Source organism: Eurosta solidaginis, chromosome 3 (assembly GCF_040869045.1).
Source record: "Eurosta solidaginis isolate ZX-2024a chromosome 3, ASM4086904v1, whole genome shotgun sequence".
Taxonomy (NCBI): domain Eukaryota; kingdom Metazoa; phylum Arthropoda; class Insecta; order Diptera; family Tephritidae; genus Eurosta; species Eurosta solidaginis.
In genome coordinates, this window is record NC_090321.1 from 255459401 (window position 1) to 255478004 (window position 18604).

Genomic DNA, 18604 nt, shown 5'->3' on the forward strand with positions numbered 1-18604 from the left:
TTTATGATGAGACATAAAAATTACAAAATCATTTACTTGCACATTAATATGAACAAATGAGAAATAACAAGTAAAAGTCTAAGTTCGGGTGAAACCGAACATTACATACCCAGCTGTGTACTTGAAACACTGTTGTTGTTTGCTTTGGGTAGTTAAAAGTGTTATAAGGATGCGAAGTAATACATATATGATTCAATTCAGAACTAATTGTCGTTCAGAAGATGCAAAAATACTAAAGAGGCTACCACTAAGGAACTTGAGCGGATAAAAATGAAATTTTAACAGTTGTAGCTATAAAAAAATATCTATGCCATATTTCGTTCAGATTGGGAGATTTTTGTTCGACTTAAGGCATTAAAAGTATTTTGAAAAGAGTAGCAAATAAAACCGTTTAAAAAGGGGTGGGTCACGCCCATTTTCAAAATTTGTTATAAGTTTTGTTCTTAGCTCAACCATACCACTACTGAGGTAGAATATCAGTAAAATGTAGTTAAATACCATAGAGTTATTGAAAACTTTGCTAAGGTTAGACCTTTAGGAAAAGTGGGCGTGGTCTTCAGCCGATTTTGGTTATCGTCACTCAGTTTATATAATTTGGCAAGGATAGTGACTCTGCCAAATTTCCATGTAATATGTATCTTTAACGGCTTTTGATTTACGGCATGTTAAATTTCCAAATTTTCTTCTAAATGTAGGTGATGCCACGCCCATATGCCGAAATTTTTTCGAATTGATGTTTTGCGTCATAAAACCAACCCACCTACCAAATTTCATTACCCAACAAACATTTAGGTTAGAAAACGATTAGAAGACGAATCAAATTCTAATGTATTTCTCCAAGGTAGAATGTTAGAAGACGATTTGCGAAACTGTCGCGAATTATAGCATTCTCGACAAAAAGGGGACTTCGTTCTCGATATCGAGAAAAGGGTTAGAATTCTAATCGAATTCTAACGTCAAATTCTAATGAGTTTCTAATGAGAATTTTGAAGTGATGCGCAATTAAGTTCAATTATTTAAAATCAGCGAAATTTTCATTGTTTCATTATATCCAATACGTTTATATGGTTATAATCTTATGTATTAAGAATGAACATATGTATATCAAAGGCTTTTTCTATTATAATAAATTAAAACCGTGGGGAGGGGTTTTCTTCATGCCATTCAAATAGCATGCTTTCCTTTTTTAACTTTTTTTTATTAATTTTCACTTACTAGTATTTATTAGTATAAATAAAAAAACTTATTTCGCAACTTTTAATATTTCCACTATTTTAATTTGTTTGTATAACACTAAGAATAAGTGATCATGTCGTGCAAATAATCGATAACTGTGACAATAATCATAACATCGCATTTCTAGTGTTATTCGAATCGTTTCACAGTCGAATTCTAACCTAGTTTTCGATTCGAAATACATTAGATAACTACACTAGAATTCTAATGTAAAATTACAATATTTCTCTAACGTTAGAAACTTTGTTTGCTGGGTAGCTTAGCGGTATTCGTTTTTGAATTACAGTAGTAACTCGATTCGTACACATACTCAGTACTTGCACTCCTAGGTTCTTGCACCCCTAGATTCTTGCACCATAGAAAATTTTTCCATTTCATACTCAGTACTTGCGACATCCAAAAAATTTGAACTCGATACTTGCGACATTGCCTTGCTGCTTTTGGTAACGGTTTCTTAGATTCAATAAAATTCGGGGAAGTCCCGATTTATTTCGCAAATGAATTGCTGTGATTGGCTAATTCTCTTACGCACGTGTATTTTGGGAATTTTGAATCAGTTGTAACTAACGTTGTAGTGAGTACGGACTCATAACGGCAGGGAAAAAATTTACGTTGCTTACAATAAAATAAAAAGCTGACATTTTAAGGAAGATACGTGAAGGATTGTTGTCAATGCCTTAGCCAAAAGTTTTCACGTGCATAGATCAACAATAAACCGTATTAAGAACAAGGAGAACACCATAAGGAAGTTCCTGGGGCATGCTGAATCTGGTCCTGGGAAGAGAAAAACGTATAAACCTTCTGAGCTTCCTAAATTAATCAAATGGTTTGCAAATCAACGAGCTAAGTTTTTCCATGCTAAAATCCAAGAAAAATTGGGAGACTTTCATGCTAGCAATGGATGGGTTACAAACATTAAAAAAAGATACGAAGGAATACGACGACTCAATATATGTGGGGAAAAACTTTCCAATAAGACTAATCCAGTTAAACCATTTTTGCAAAAACTGAACAAAAAACATTGCTGATTTAGGTTTGAGCAAGGACCAAGTTATACAATGCCGATGAATTTAGTCTCGTTTGGAAGCTTTTGCCTGATAGAACTTGTGTGCGCTCAAAAGAAACTTTCGCTCCAGGACATAAAATCAGTAAAGTTGTAAAAAATTCCGTTTATTAATTTAAAATTTCCTAAAATTTCAGGTAAAATAGTTCCTTCTTGCCGAAAATCTTCCAGAAAATGCTCTATTGCTTATTGATAATGATGGAGCATTCCATCCCAAAAAAGGTGAGTTAATGAGAATAGACAAATCTCTACGAAACATTAAAAAATACGCAATATACTTTTTAGCTAATACCTGGAATGCTGCTAATGTGTCTTAAATTCAGTCATCATTTCAAAAAGTGTTTGAGGTAGCATCCGAATGGGATAGTGAAGATGTTATCCCTCTTTCAGAGTTACGTTTACAGCTTGTTGAAGATACACCCAATATTCAAACAATTTCAAATTTGCTTCAAGAAATAAAACCATTGCAGCACATATCCGATTCTAAAAATCAGCATACAATATTTGCTTATAATGGGCTGAACAAAATAACGCCTCTTTAGGTGATATTATGACGCTGCAGAGACTTAGAAGCAGCGTAATACTGAACAAGCGAGCTTGCTCAAAACAAACAAAAATTTAAAACTTTTAGTTCCACATAAAGTATGTGAGCCTTTCTATATTTATGTATATGAACGAATTGAATTAAAATACATTTTAAAAATAATAAACTTATTTACAAACAAATTCTTTCATAAAAATACCTTTCATTTCATACGAAAAAAATTGGTACTTGCGACAACCTCAAAACTTGCACCGAGCCCGGTTTCCATTACGTACAAGAATCGAGCTACTGCTGTATATCTTTTTTTCCATTTTACTAAATCTTCGATATCGAAAAAGCTTCGCTCATTTTCGATACCAATCTATTCTGGGTCCATATAAGGCCCTATACCGAATTTGGTGAAGATATCTCAATATTTCTTCAATTTATCGTATTAACGGACGGACATGGTCTTATCAATTTTTTTTCGATACTGACAATTTTGATATATGGAAGTCTATATGTAGCTCGAATCCTTTATACCTGTACAATCAAAGTTATAATACCCTGTGTACAATTACAGCTGGGTATAAAAATAATTAACATGTCGCTCAACATTAAACGCTAGCAACACATCGCGTAACCAGCAACTTTATTGCTTAATGCACCAGCAACATTGGTGCCATTTGTTTACGAACAACACAAAGACAAAATAAAGTATCTATGTAATGCCACTTTTTTTATTTTGTGTATCTTTTCTAGTATCTTGACCTGTTTACTGCTATCGCTATCGCAACTTTTAGATGCAAAAAAAAAAAAAAACAAATATAAATAAACAAAACACAAAAAAACAGAGAGCAAACAAAACAAATATATGTATGTACATACATACGAATAACCTGAAAATCCACTAAGTGCAAAAACAATAAAATCAAAACAGAAAAAATACGAAATGGAGAGCAACGCTGACAGCGCATATTGCGGTCAAAACAAGTGAGTTGGAGAGTTGTTATCAGCAAAAACACCCTCTTAAATAGCAAATACACAACAAAAAAATGAAAGCAAAAGCATTTAGAAATAAACATCTGATTTCGGCCGTGGCAGAATGAGAAAATTAGTAGTGCGACGAGAGAAAGAGAGAGAGCGAGAGAGAGAAATAATCATATGTTATTACAGAAGAGTAAATTTCGTTATCTACTATTTCGAAAGAGCTAATTCAGCTGCCAACAGTGTTACCAGATTTGATAATAATAAAATAGTTGGTTACTTTTAAATTGACTAGAAAGTTATACTAATTTTGCACACAGAGCTAATGCAAGATGGGCTGGTACAAAAATTCTGCAAAACTTTAATTTGTTTGCACTTTTGTTTTTATTAGTACGGAAATATATATTAGCTGCGTTTTTTTTTACATATACGTTTAAACTTTATATGGGCTGCTAAGCGTTTAACTTTATCTACACTTCTGAGAACCCAGCAAACAAAGTTTCTAACGTTAGAGAAATATTAGCTGTGTTTTTTTCACGTCTATATACGTTTACGCTTAAACTTTATATAGACTGCTAAGCGACAAACTTTAAATACACCTCTGAAATTGCTACGCATAAAATTAGTACTACTAAATTTCAATACGCATTATACTCAGATGTAACTGAAATATGTGTCCATGTTTCACCCTCTGCACTAATTCCATGTATTCTATGCGCGTCCACTATCTATCACAACTGATTCAGCTATATGTTATACACAGAAATACAACAGAGGGTTGTATCTCCGCTTTTCGGTACACCCTGTAGCCGTAGCTAGTTGTTTAACCACTGCCGCTAGATGGCTCTCCTAAGCATTATCTAAGCGAGGATAGGCGTTTTTTCACGCGCAAACGAAACGTATACGCGTGTAAAAAAAAAAACACGGCTATTGTAATTTTACATTAGAATTCGAATGTAGTTCTCTGATGCATTTCGAATCGAAAACTAGGTTAGAGAACTAGGTTAGAATTCGACTGTGAAACGATTTGAATAACACTAGAAATGCGATGTTATGTTTATTAGCCGTTTTTTTTACACGCGTGTATGTTTACGTCTGCGTGTAAAAAAAAAAACGCTTATCCCCGCTTAGATAATGCTTAAGAGACCCATCTAGCGGCAGTGGTTAAATAACTAGCTACAGCACAGGGTGTACCGAAAAGCGGAGACACAACCCTCTGATGGCCATAGTGTACAACATATAGCTGAATCAGTTATGAATTGTGGACACGCACCATTTTAAGAGGTGAACCATTTAAGAGTACTAATTTTTATGAGCAGCAATTTCAGAGGAGTATTTAAAATTTGACGCTTAGCAGTCCATATAAAGTTTAAGCGTAAACGTCTATAGATGTAAAAAAAAACACAGCTAATTTTAAGCTTATAACTAAATAAAAGTATTTGATATAATGAAAAACTAAAAATTTCGCTGACTTTAAATAATTGAACTTAATTGCGCATCACTTCAAAATTCTCATTAGAAACCCATTAGAAATCGACGTTAGAATTCGATTAGAATTCAAACACTTTTCTCGATATCGAGAAGTCCCCTTTTTGTCGAGAATGCTATAATTCGCGACAGTTTAGCACATCGTCCTCTAACCTTCTACCTTGGAGAAATAGATTAGAATTCGATTCGTCTTCTAATCGTTTTCTAACCTAAATGTTTTTTGGGAAATTGCTACGCAGAAAATTAGTACTTACAGTCCGGAAATTTTTTTCTTAAAATATCCAAAGTAAAGAAAGAAGAATTTAATTGACGAAATTTTACGCGCTCGTTGCTCTCGATAATTTGAAAACAAATAAGCGAAGTATCGAATTATTGTAAAATATTGCAAAAGGGTTTTACTAGGAAAGGCATTTAGAAAGATTTCTCCATACCTGATATTTTATCAAGTAGGGTTACCAAATGCTTCACAATTAAAATTCTTATATATAATTAGTTAGCGAGACATAAGTATTTTACACAAATAGGATTACAAACATATTGAATTAGTATGTACCTAATGGCAATACTTAGAGACCAATTGCAAAGCGAGCATTCATATGGCTGAGTTGATAAAGGCATCTGCCTTTACACTAGTATAAAGTATGAATGTTGGAGATTTCGAGTTCAATGCTCAGCTCCCGAAAAGAAAGCTGATGAAGTAGTGAAATTCAGAAACATTTCCTAGTAACCATCGCGGTTAGTAAACTTTGTAATTTTCTCTAATATCAATAATAAAATTATTATATTTATTTTTTGACAACCTATATCTCAAATTTAATAACTTTGAATATGTTCAGTGAAAATCAATGAAAAACAAACATGCAGCCATATTGAAAATCAGCTGACGGCGTTGTATACATGTAAATAAAGAGACATATATATGTATATACATGTAATTTGTAACTCAAGGTATGTGAGAAAGAGCATAGACATATACCAACCTTTTAAAACGGGTGTAAGAGAAAAAACCAAAAACACAGCTGGTGATGAACTTGCGCAGTGTTGCATGCCAACTTACGTAAAAACAAATGTGTTATGTACTTAGTTGGGTATTGGGGCTAAATACATATGTACATAAATATCTACATACATGAACAAATATATGGTCCCAAAACAACTTTTAAACATGGAAACGTGAAAGAGAGTACAGGAGAATGAGCAGCAGCAAAAAATTTATATGATGATGAGTGGGTAAATTCGAGGTCGGGGAAACTTTGTAAAGCACGTGCGAGATTTAGACATGTTATATTTATTCAAATGTATGCGCGTGTATGTATATATATATATGCAGTTAAGAAAAAACAAGTAAGGAAGTCTAAGTTCGGGTGAAACCGAACATTACATACCCAGCTGTACACTTGAAATGCTGTTGGTGTTGGTTTTGTGTGCTTAATAGTGTGACAAGGCTGGGCCATAATATATATACATATGGCTCTATTCTGAACTAATTTTCGTTTAAAAGAAGCAAAAATGATACAGAGGCTAACACCATTGACCTTGAGCGGGTAATAATGCAGTTTTCCTGCAGATATGGAGATTTCCCTACTGTTTATTTTAAAATAAAGATATAACAGAACAATAAAAATACGATTGGTACAAAACTATTTTTCGCTAAGATTTAACTTATTATTTTTGTCTACGACCCTTTTTAAAGTCATTTATATAAAAGTGGGTGTGGGCCTTAACCAATCTTATCCATTTTTACTAGAAATATTTCCCGCTATAAGGAAAATATGTGTACCCAATTTTGTTACGATATGTAAATTTTTCTTCGAGTTATGGCTCCCGAAACATTGAAAATTGCTTAGACAAAAAAGGGGCGGTGCCACACCCATTTTCAAAAATTTTTGTGTTTTCCAATTAAATGTTATAATTTAATTTAGAAAGTAAAATTCTATTGATACAAAGCTCTTTTTCGCCAAGATATAGCTTATTATTTTCGTCTACGTCCCTTTTAAAAATCTCGTATATAAAAGTGGGCGTGGTCTTTGACAGATCTCGTCCATTTTTTCTAGAAATCTTTCCTGTTATAGGGAAAATTTGTGTACCAAATTGTATTATAATCCGTTAATTTTTCTTCGAGTTATGGCTCCCGAAACATAGAAAATTGCTTAGTCACAAAAGGGGCGGTGCCACGCCCATTTTTAGCATTTGAAGCTGTTCTTATTTATTGTTATAAATCTACTTGGGAAATGAAATACCATTGAATAAAGCTCTTTTTTGCAAAGATATAGCTTATTTTATTCGTCCACAACCCTTAAAAGTGGGCGTGGTCCTTAACCGATTTCGTTAATTTTTCTTCAAATCATTCCCTATAGTAAAGGCAACCTCTCTGCCGAATTTTGTTAGGATAGGTATAACGATTTTTGAGATATGATTAATAATATTTGTAAAATTGATTTTATCACAAGTGGGCGGTGCCACGCCCATTTAAAAAAAAAATTTCAAATTTTTATCAAGAGTCTCAATATCAATCCACACGTCAAATTTCAACAAGCTAGGTATATTATTTACTAAATAATTTGTGTTTTGCAAAATGTTATATATGTATATAAAAAGTGGGCGTGGTTATTATCCAATTTCGCTTATTTTCAATACCTATCTATTCTGGGTCCAGATAAGCTCGTGTACCAAATTTGGTGAAGATATCTCAATCTCGTATTAACGGACAGACGGACGGACATGGCTCAATCAAATTTTTTTTCGACGCTGATGATTTTAATATATGGAAGTCTATATCAATCTCGATTCCTTTATACCTGTACAATAGGGCGGTTCGATTTAAAAATCGCTCATTGCTCTGTGAAAATCGTATTCTAGGGATCAAAATAAGAAACTTTACCGAAGGAACCATACCTCTAAAACGAATTCTGATGTCCCCCCTTTGGGTCGAACTTTTGGGTAGGCGCAATTTCAATTCTACCTGCTGTGTCTTGTGGTGGCTTAAAAAAAACAACACAAGCAATTTTACGATCTGCAATTGTGTCACATGATGCCTTGGTTTTAAAAGGGGGTTGTAAAAACGCTAATTTCTAATAATTTTTTTTAATTTCTTTTCTATTACTAAGTTAAATTCATTTTTTCATTTACATATGTTCTGATTAAATAAATTTCTAAAGAGAAAAATAAACTCCAAAAAGAAACAAGTAAGGAAGGCTAAGTTCGGGTGTAACCGAACATTACATACTCAGTTGAGAGCTATGGAGACAAAATAAGGGAAATCACCATGTAGGAAAATGGACCTAGGGTAACCCTGGAATGTGGTTGTATGACATGTGTATCAAATGGAAGGTATTAAAGAGTATTTTAAGAGAGAGTAGGCCATAGTTTTATTGATGGACGCCATTTAGGGATATCGCCATAAAGGTGGACCAGGGCTGACTCTAGAATTTGTTTGTACGATATGGGTATCAAATGAAAGGTGTTACTGAGCATTTTAAGAGGGAGTGGGCCTTAGGTCTATCGGTGGACGCCTTTTCGAGATATCGCCATTAAGGTGGACTAGGGGTGACTCTAGAATGTGTTTGTACGATATGGGTATCAAATGAAAGGTGGTAATGAGTATTTTAAAAGGGAATGGGCTTTAGTTCTATAGGTGAACGCCTTTTCGAGAAATCGCCATAAAGGTGGACCAGGGGTGACTCTAGAATATGTTTGTACGATATGGGTATCGAATGAAAGCTGTTAATGAGTATTTTGAAAAGGAGTGATCCTTAGTTCCATAGGTCGACGCCGTTTCGAGATATCGCCATATCAAACGAAAGGTGTTACTGAGCATTTTAAGAGGGAGTGGGCATGAGGTCTATAGGTGGACGCCTTTTCGAGATATCGTCATTAGGGTGGGCAGGGGTGACTCTAGAATGTGTTTGTACGATATGGGTATCAAACGAAAGGTGTTACTGAGCATTTTAAGAGGGAGTGGGCATTAGGTCTATAGGTGGACGCCTTTTCGAGAAATCGCCATTAGGGTGGGCCAGGGGTGACTCTAGAATGTTTGTACGATATGGGTATCAAACGAAAGGTGTTACTGAGCATTTTAAGAGGGAGTGGGCATTAGGTCTATAGGTGGACGCCTTTTCGAGATATCGCCATTAGGGTGGGCCAGAGGTGACTCTAGAATGTGTTTGTACGATATGGGTATCAAATGAAAGGTGGTAATGAGTATTTTAAAAGGGAGTAATCCTTAGTTCAATAGGTGGACGCCTTTTCGAGATATCGCCATAAAGGTGGATCAAGGGTGACTCTAGAATGTTTGTACGATATGGGTATCAAACGAAAGGTGTTACTGAGCATTTCAAGAGAGAGTGGGCATTAGGTCTATAGGTGGACGCCTTTTCGAGATATCGCCATTAGGGTGGGCCAGGGGTGACTCTAGAATGTTTGTACGATATGGGTATGAAACGAAAGGTGTTACTGAGCATTTTAAGAGGGAGTGGACATTAGGTCTATAGGTGGACGCCTTTTCGAGATACCGCCATTAGGGTGGGCCAGGGGTGACTCTAGAATGTTTGTACGATATGGGTATCAAACGAAAGGTGTTACTGAGCAATTCAAGAGAGAGTGGGCATTAGGTCTATAGGTGGACGCCTTTTCGAGATATCGCCATTAGGGTGGGCCAGGGGTGACTCTAGAATGTTTGTACGATATGGGTATCAAACGAAAGGTGTTACTGAGCATTTTAAAAGGGAGTGGACATTAGGTCTATAGGTGGACGCCTTTTCGAGATACCGCCATTAGGGTGGGCCAGGGGTGACTCTAGAATGTTTGTACGATATGGGTATCAAACGAAAGGTGTTACTGAGCATTTTAATAGGGAGTGGGCATTAGGTCTATAGGTGGACGCCTTTTCGAGATATTGCTATTAGGGTGGGCCAGGGGTGACTCTAGAATGTTTGTACGATATGGGTATCAAACGAAAGGTGTTACTGAGCATTTTAATAGGGAGTGGGCATTAGGTCTATAGGTGGACGCCTTTTCGAGATATCGCCATTAGGGTGGGCCAGGGGTGACTCTAGAATGTGTTTGTACGATATGGATATCAAATTAAAGGTATTAATGAGGGTTTTAAAAGCGAGTGGCCCTTAGATGTATATGTGAAGGCGTTCTCGGGATATCGACCAAAATGTGGACCAGGTGATCCAGAAAATCATCTGTCGGGTACTGCTAATTTACTTATATATGGAATACCACTAACAGTATTCCTGCCAAGATTCCAAGGGCTGTTGATTTCGCCTTGTAGAACTTTTTCATTTTCTTCTACTTAATATGGTAGGTGTCACACCCATTTTACAAAGTTTTTTCCAAAGTTATATTTTGCGTCAATAAACCAATCCAGTTACAATGTTTCATCCCTTTTTTCGTATTTGGTATAGAATTATGGCATTTTTTTATTTTTCGTAATTTTCGATATCGATAAAGTGGGCGTGGTTATGGTCGGATTTCGGCCATTTTTTATATCGAGATAAAGTGAGTTCAGATAAGTACGTGTGCTAAGTTTAGTAAAGATATATCGATTTTTGCTCAAGTTATTGTGTTAACGGCCGAGCGGAAGGACAGACGGTGGACTGTGTATAAAAACTGGGCGTGGCTTCAACCGATTTCGCCCTTTTTCACAGAAAACAGTTATCGTCCTAGGAGCCAAGCCTCTACCAAATTTCACAAGGATTGGTTAATTTTTGTTCGACTTATGGCATTAAAAGCATCCTAGACAAATTAAATGAAAAAGGACGGAGCCACGCCCATTTTGAAATTTGCTTTTATTTTTGTAATTTGTTGCACCACATCATTACTGGAGTTGAATGTTGGCATAATTTACTTATATGCTGTAAAGATATTAACTCTTCTTTTAAAATTTGAATAAAAAAAAATTTTTTTTTAAAAAGTGGGCGTGGTCGTTCTCCGATTTTGCTAATTTTTATTAAGCAGACATAAAGTAATAAGGGTAATGTTCCTGCCAAATTTCATCATGATATCTTTAACCACTGCCAAATTACAGCTTGCAAAACTTCTAAATTACCTTCATTTAAAAGTGGGCGGTGCCACGCCCAATGGCCAAAATTTTACTAGTTTTCTATTCTGCGTCATAAGCTCAACTCACCTACCAAGTTTCATCGCTTAATGCGTATTTGGTAATGAATTATCGCACTTTTTTGATTTTTCGAAATTTTCGATATCGAAAAATTGGGCGTGGTTATTGTCCGATATCGTTCATTTTAAATAGCGATCTGAGATGAGCGCCCAGGAACATATATACCAAATTTCATGAAGATACCTCAAAATTTACTCAAGTTATCGTGTTAACGGACAGACGGACGGACGGACGGACGACTGTGTATAAAAACTGGGCGTGGCATCAACCGATTTCGCCTATTTTCACAGAAAACAGTTAACGTCGTAAAATCTACTCCCCTACCAAATTTCAAAAGGATTGGTTAATTTTTGTTCGACTTATGGCGTTAAAAGTATCCTAGACAAATTAAATGAAAAAGGGCGGGGCCACGCCCATTTTGAAATTTTCTTTTATTTTTGTATTTTGTTGCACCATATCATTATTGGAGTTGAATGTTGACAGAATTTACTTATATACTGTAAAGATATTAAATTTTTTGTAAAAATTTTACTTAAAAAAAAAATTTTTTTTAAAAGTGGGCGTGGTCCTTCCCCGATTTTGCTAATTTTTATTAAGCGTACATATAGTAATAGTAGTAACGTTCCTGACAAATTTCATCATGATATCTTCAACGACTGCCAAATTACACCTTGCAGAAGTTTTAAATTACCTTCTTTTAAAAGTGGGCGGTGCCACGCCCATTGTCCAAAATTTTACTAATTTTCTATTCTGCGTCATAAGTTCAACTCATCTACCAAGTTTCGTCGCTTTATCGGTCTTTTGTAATGAATTATCGCACTTTTTCGGTTTTTCGAAATTTTCGATATCGAAAAAGTGGGCGTGGTTATAGTCCGATATCGTTCATTTTAAATAGCGATCTGAGATGAGTGTTCAGGAACCTACATACCAAATTTCATCAAGATACCTCAAAATTTACTCAAGTTATCGTGTTAACGGACGGACGGACGGACGAAATTTTTTTTCGATCCTGATTATTTTGATATATGGAAGTTTATATCTATCTCGATTCCTTTATATATGTACAACCAACCGTTATCCAATCAAACTTAATATACTCTGTGAGCTCTGCTCAACTGAGTATAAAAACATAGGCATTTCAAAGTGGGATTTTTCAAAATTTGCCCCTACGACCCAAAGGGGGGGACATCAGAATTCGTGTCAGAGGTATGGTTCCTTCGGCAAAGTTTCTTATTATGATCCCTAGAATATGATTTTCACAGAGCAATGGGCGATTTTTTTGCCTCCCCACAAATCGACCCGGCCTACTGTACAACCAACCAGTTATCAAACAATAACAAAGTTATAATACGCTGTGTACGCTAGTACAGCTTGGTATAATAATATAAACTCGACTGAAATTAGTTTTTAGGTAAGTAGTTATGTTTAAGTTTGTAACTAAATATGTATGTGTATCCACGGTTAGCCACCCTGCAAAAACTACTGCGACTAATCCCTAAAGAGAACGGTTTCCGATTGATCTTCTTTGTCTACAATATTGATCGTCTCTAGTCCCTTTTGGGTATAGTTGGGATTAGTCAGCTTGAAATCTAGGTAGCAATGAAGTGAGTTAAATTAAAAGATTATAGCTGATTGATTCGAATTATTTAAGAAAAATGCGGAGCTCTATACCGAACCTAAATAACTTGGACTATATGTTCCATTATCGTCGACCCATATCTCTTGGAATGAGTTGGCTACTTAATAATTTTTTTACATAGATGCATCTAACACATTTTTGTACGTTTTAATATTACGTTTCTACTAATCTCGTACCATACGAAAACTAACACTTTCTGATGAGAAAAGAGATTAGTCTTCATTCGTACCTGGGTATAAAGGGTATTGGTCCCATCGCTGCCGTTCGGGTATAAATGGGTACAATTGGTCTCCTCATAGGACATGCTCCAACAAAAAGGAACAGTTCAACGCATACAAACAGAACCAAACTGGCATTAGTCGCATACTCCTTTGTGACTCATCCCGGACGCATCCTAGAATATACGCATTTTTTGCAGGGCAAGTTTGTATGCACACATGTACAATGTACACATACAAAATTGATATATATGTATGTGTGGATATGATTTTGGAGATGACCATAAAACTGTTGATAAATGTGTAGTGGTAAATGCAGTTTATATGTACATAAATGTTATATGTATATTTGTGCTTCAAAAGACTTTCAAGTGTCTAAGTATCTTTATTCATATGTAAATATTTGGATAGATATGGCTCATTTCATGTAAAGCCATCTCACAGACGGATTTTGTTATCGCCGATTTCGCTTAAAATTGGACGCATTTTTGTATGATTTAAAAAAAAAAAACATTGATAACATTTCTTTGAATTTCTTAATTTAATAATTAATTTGTTGAATAATTTTTCAATAAATTTCTTTTACAATAGGGCAATTCTCTTAGTTTAGTAAACATAGTAAACGTAGAAAATATTCCAAGATTTTTAGATTAAATATACAACATATATGTTAAGGGGCGTAAAATATACTCGCGGTAGGTGTGCCTGTCGTAAGAGCGACTAAAATACCCAATTGATTCAAGGAGTTGTGTAGCGCAACAATTTAAGGGGATGCCAGCACAATTTGTAGCTTCCCCAACCCAATCGTCAACCTCACCACACATCTGGCGACCCTAAGCTCCTCATGGAACTAGGTGGTCGGGCTTATACTTTAATGGGGAGGGAGACCAACAAACTGCTTAGCAATGGTTTGCAGTGAAACCACCCACTTACGAAGCCAGAGATTAAGAAGCACTACTGTCCTTAAAGGAGTGTACAGGTTTTGATTTACTTTTGGGATAAGGCATCACTATCCCGAGAGAAGAAGTAAACAAAAAAAAAAATTAAGGATACAAATGACAAAAACCATATTTCCGTTGAAATAAAAAAACGAGTTTGACTAAAAAGACATCCGTATTTGTAACAAATTATTATTGTTTTAGAACATCCATAAAATCACTATAAATAAAAAATGTTCATCAAACTAGCTTATCGAATGATGAGTGGAATATCACCCAGTCTCGGTTGCCATTTCTCAGAAATGCCCTATCTCAGAAAACTTTTGAATAATGCTCTATTTCAAAATCCACTTGAAGAACATCCTCAGATTTTTGCTTCAGAAACGCCTTACTTCTCTTCAAAATGTATTGAATATATGCGTTTTCGAAACAAATTTTGAAATGGAGGTTATTCTACCGAATTTCGAAACAGGACGCTTTTAAAACGGCAGCTGTGATAGGGTGATATTCAACTCAGCAGGCGATATATTAAAAACACATTTGTTTAGAGTTGTATACCAAATTTCTGAAACTTTCAAAAATTCATATCCATCAAATGACAATTAAAAAAAGTGCCCTTAGACATACAATTTTTTTAATGTTTTTTAAAACAAATAATAATAAAAAAATGCTGAAAAAGAAATTGTATAAAATCATTGCACCTTTCTCGAGCGGTACAAAATTCAACGAAATCGGTGATACAAAATGCATGTGGAGGATGAGCTCGTATGGAATGCCCCATTAATAAGTATGTAAATTTACAAAAATGAAAGTGGAAAACGAAAAAATGAGGGCAAGGTAAATTAATAGAGAATTCTTCTTTGCGATTTTTATTTTGTTTTTGAAGCATAAATATTTACTACATGTAAGTAAAAGTTTATAGCGTACAACGCAAAGAGGCGTTATAAAACTAATTTTTAACTAACATTTAACTAAACATAATCGGATAACGTTATCCAAGCTATCAATGATTAGGTGATTTTTGTTTTTAAGTTTTTGCGTTTTCTGTTTTCGTTTTTATTTTCTTTGCTTGCTCGCTCACAAGAATATCTAGATAAAAGTGAGCCGCAGTTATAAGATCTATGTGTTTGTATTTGTTAGTTTAGGACTGTTTGTACATTTAAGTATAAGCATACATATCTAATTTGTAGGCAAGTGTTTTGGGCTTGTTAATTGTGGTAAGCCACATCCGTATAGATACGAAGGTTACATGATAAATATACGTTATATACGTTATATACGTTAAAGCTAGTATATACATCGCTTGTACGGTCTAAACTGGAATATGCTTCCTTCGTTTGGAGACCATACCATGCTTGTTATATACAGCGACTTGAAATGATGCAGAACAAATTTTTGCGTTTTGGGCTCCGGTCATTACGTTTTCACGATCCCTTACCTCTTAATACTTTAGATGACTGAAGTTCCTGGATAGTAGAAGATCTATTCTAGCGCTAACCTTTATTTATGATTTGACAGGCGGCACGATTGACTCGTCGTTTCTTTTGTAGCGTATTCGTTTCAATATACCATCTAGAACACTTCGAAATCATGATGTTTTTTTATTGGATAGAGCCAGAACGACATATGTCGCTAATTCGCCTATTGCTAGGATTTTTCAGTAAATAAATCAGAGCTTAAACTTCTACTAAATGATTTAATATGGTAGATAATATTTAAGCTAATAATTTGTAAATAGTCTGTAAGGATATTTTAACCTGTCCTAGATTTACTTTGGAATAAATAAATAACTAAATATAACGCAGTAAATGAGGAAAAGCCAACGAGCTACATAAATAACAAAAAAAAAAAAGTTAGTAAAAAAATTTATTTAAATTCAAAATTAATAAAAAAAAAAGGTTGATTAAAAAAAATTTCTTAACTTCAAATTTATACTTCGAAATTTTGAGGAGTTGTTGAGTATGTAGTTTTGTATGAATTTTTTGTTTAACAAAATATTTCCGAAACGTGTTTCAGATTACCATACAAAAAAGTTTTATAGAGCAAAATCTAAAAACACACGAACTAGGCAAAAATTAATGCTAACTTTGACAACAAACTTATCAACTCAAAAAGTTTCTGAAAATTCTAAGTAAGAAATTTTTATGCACATTTTTACAAAATTCTCGGGATTTCGAATTTTTCCGAAAACGATTTAAAGTTCATTTATATAGTTTTTGTTAAAAATTTGTTTAAAGTTCTTAAAAAATTAAATAAATCGTACAAGTATTTTCTCTTTTGGTGCTTCCTGGCTACCGGAAATTGAATCTGACACCTTTGGTATAGAAGTCAAGCACATCACGCTATTTAGCACGAGCTGCAGCGCTCTATATCTTAAAGTACATAAAAACAAATACCATGTTATTAAAAATACTTTATTTCCAGGCAAATAAATATCACTCATACGCCATGTCACACTCTTAAAATTCAGATCAGTATCCAAGTGAAGTAACAACAAAACCTTTTGTACATTCTTAGAAATTTTACAAACATATACAGCAGTGAACACGAAAATAGCAGTGGTAATTTTTATCAAATTTTCACGATTAAATTCAACTTTTTTATTTTCATTAACAGGGCTGTACAAAATTTTGTATATTGCAGTGCAAATCATAATACATATACAAAGTTATATGTACACTGATATATTTTTAAATGGAAAAAAATATTTTTTTAAATCTATAAAGAATTTTGATGGTCCCCTTAATGAAACTTTTCTCAGTGCTGCAATATTTTTGAAAAATTTTTTAAAATAAAAATAAAATAAATGTAAGGCGCGATAACCTCCGAAGAGATCTAAGGCCGAGCTTTTCTTCCAATTTGCGTCGTGCTCCTCTTGCCTTTCCCTACAAGTTGGCCGGACGGGACCTACATGTTTTATGCCGACTCCGAACGGCATCTGCAAGGCAGATGAGTTTTCACTGAGAGCTTTTCATGGCAGAAATACACCCGGAGCGCTTGCCAAACACTGCCGAGGGGCGACCCCGCTTAGAAAAATTGTCTTCTAATTGAAAAACCTTATTTCTAAAATTTTGTTGTTGCTTTGCCCGGGGTGTGAACCCAGGGCATACGGTGTGGTAGGCGGAGCACGCTACCATCACACCACGTTGGCGGCCGGAAAAATTTTTTGGTTAGTGTAAATTTGAATATCATGCCGAAGTGCCTTGGATTCATATGGAAGTGCTTTTTCTTTGCACTTTCATATGAAATTCAGGCACTTTCATAAGAATCGAATTTATATGTGAGGGCATATGGGAGTGGTATGAAATTTTTTTCTTTATATTCAAAGTGTGAATTTGCATCTGGGCCTATTGTTCAGGGAAAAATAAAAACAAAATTGCTAGTGGTGTATAGGGGTTGAGCAGCTCTGTTCATCAACTTAAAAAAAAAATTCATGAATTTTGTTATTGAAACTATGCAAACCAATCACAAAAATGGTTTCGAAAAAGTTCGAGAAAATTTCGAACCTTTTATTTATTTATTGGGAGTTTTGTGAATTTTTTCGAGCATGGAGTTTTGTATCCGAAGGACCGCTTTTTCATGTGAACTTTAAAATTTATATGCCCTAAAAACCAGGGGCTGAAACTGTTAATCCTTTTATAATATAATTCCTTGCAAAACTATTAATTTTGAACTTTTAATATATTTGGATCAAGATAAAAATTATTTTCGTATTTTTATTTTTTGAGTCCGAAAGAACTAGTTAATTTAGTTAGTTAATTAAGGCCAAAATAATAATAATAAAAAAATTTGTTTAATTCGGATAAGCCGTTTCTTTGTTATCAAGCCGGACTTTTATTTAACATTTATTTCCGGACTTTTATTTTTAATTTTTTTTGACCAGGACTTTTTCGACTCCGAAAAAAAAAATTTTTATTTTCCGTCCCTGCTATAAACACAAATTTTGTTTTGACAAACATTATTTTTAACCGACAGATGGACCTTCAAATTTACTTGGGAAAACTAACCTAAGTCTAACAAAGTACAATTCATAGGTCACCCCTACTGATTTTTGACAGTATTTTTTCCGAAGGGAAATTGATTGGGCTACAAAACTTCATGGTCAAACAAATTCAAATCACTCCAAACAGAAAGTTAGAATATTTTACAAAATTTTTTTCGAATATTCGAATTTTTTCGAAGATATTTTTGAGATTGGTTTACATAGTTTCAGTTACAGAATTCTTAAAAGTTTTTTCTTAAAATATGAAAAATAAAAAACAGAAGAATTTAATTGACGAAATTTGAAAAAAAGAAATTGCCACTGCTATTTTTGTGCTCGCTGCTGTATGTTGGGATGTATATATAAGTGGTCATCTACACGCGTCATTCCGAAACAAAATTAA

The 18604-nt window shown here is 34.3% G+C and overlaps 2 protein-coding genes across 13 annotated transcripts in view; one reads left to right on the plus strand and one right to left on the minus strand.

The window, feature by feature from the left end:
- The window catches only part of TyrRS-m (Tyrosine--tRNA ligase, mitochondrial), an 82508-nt gene that overhangs the window by 59764 nt on the left and 4140 nt on the right, over nt 1–18604 (plus strand). Inside the window, exons 7-8 of one of the 2 annotated variants that reach the window (XR_010951321.1) lie at nt 2437–2521; nt 2585–2982. The exons of the other annotated variant lie outside the window; for it this stretch is intronic. The gene's annotated coding sequence lies outside the window, so the exon portion shown is untranslated. Of the gene's footprint in view, nt 1–2436; nt 2522–2584; nt 2983–18604 lie in introns of those variants that run through there. 2 annotated transcript variants of the gene reach the window in all.
- Nucleotides 1–18604, minus strand: part of atos (atossa) — a 519662-nt gene that overhangs the window by 32640 nt on the left and 468418 nt on the right. The gene's annotated exons all lie outside the window — the stretch shown is intronic.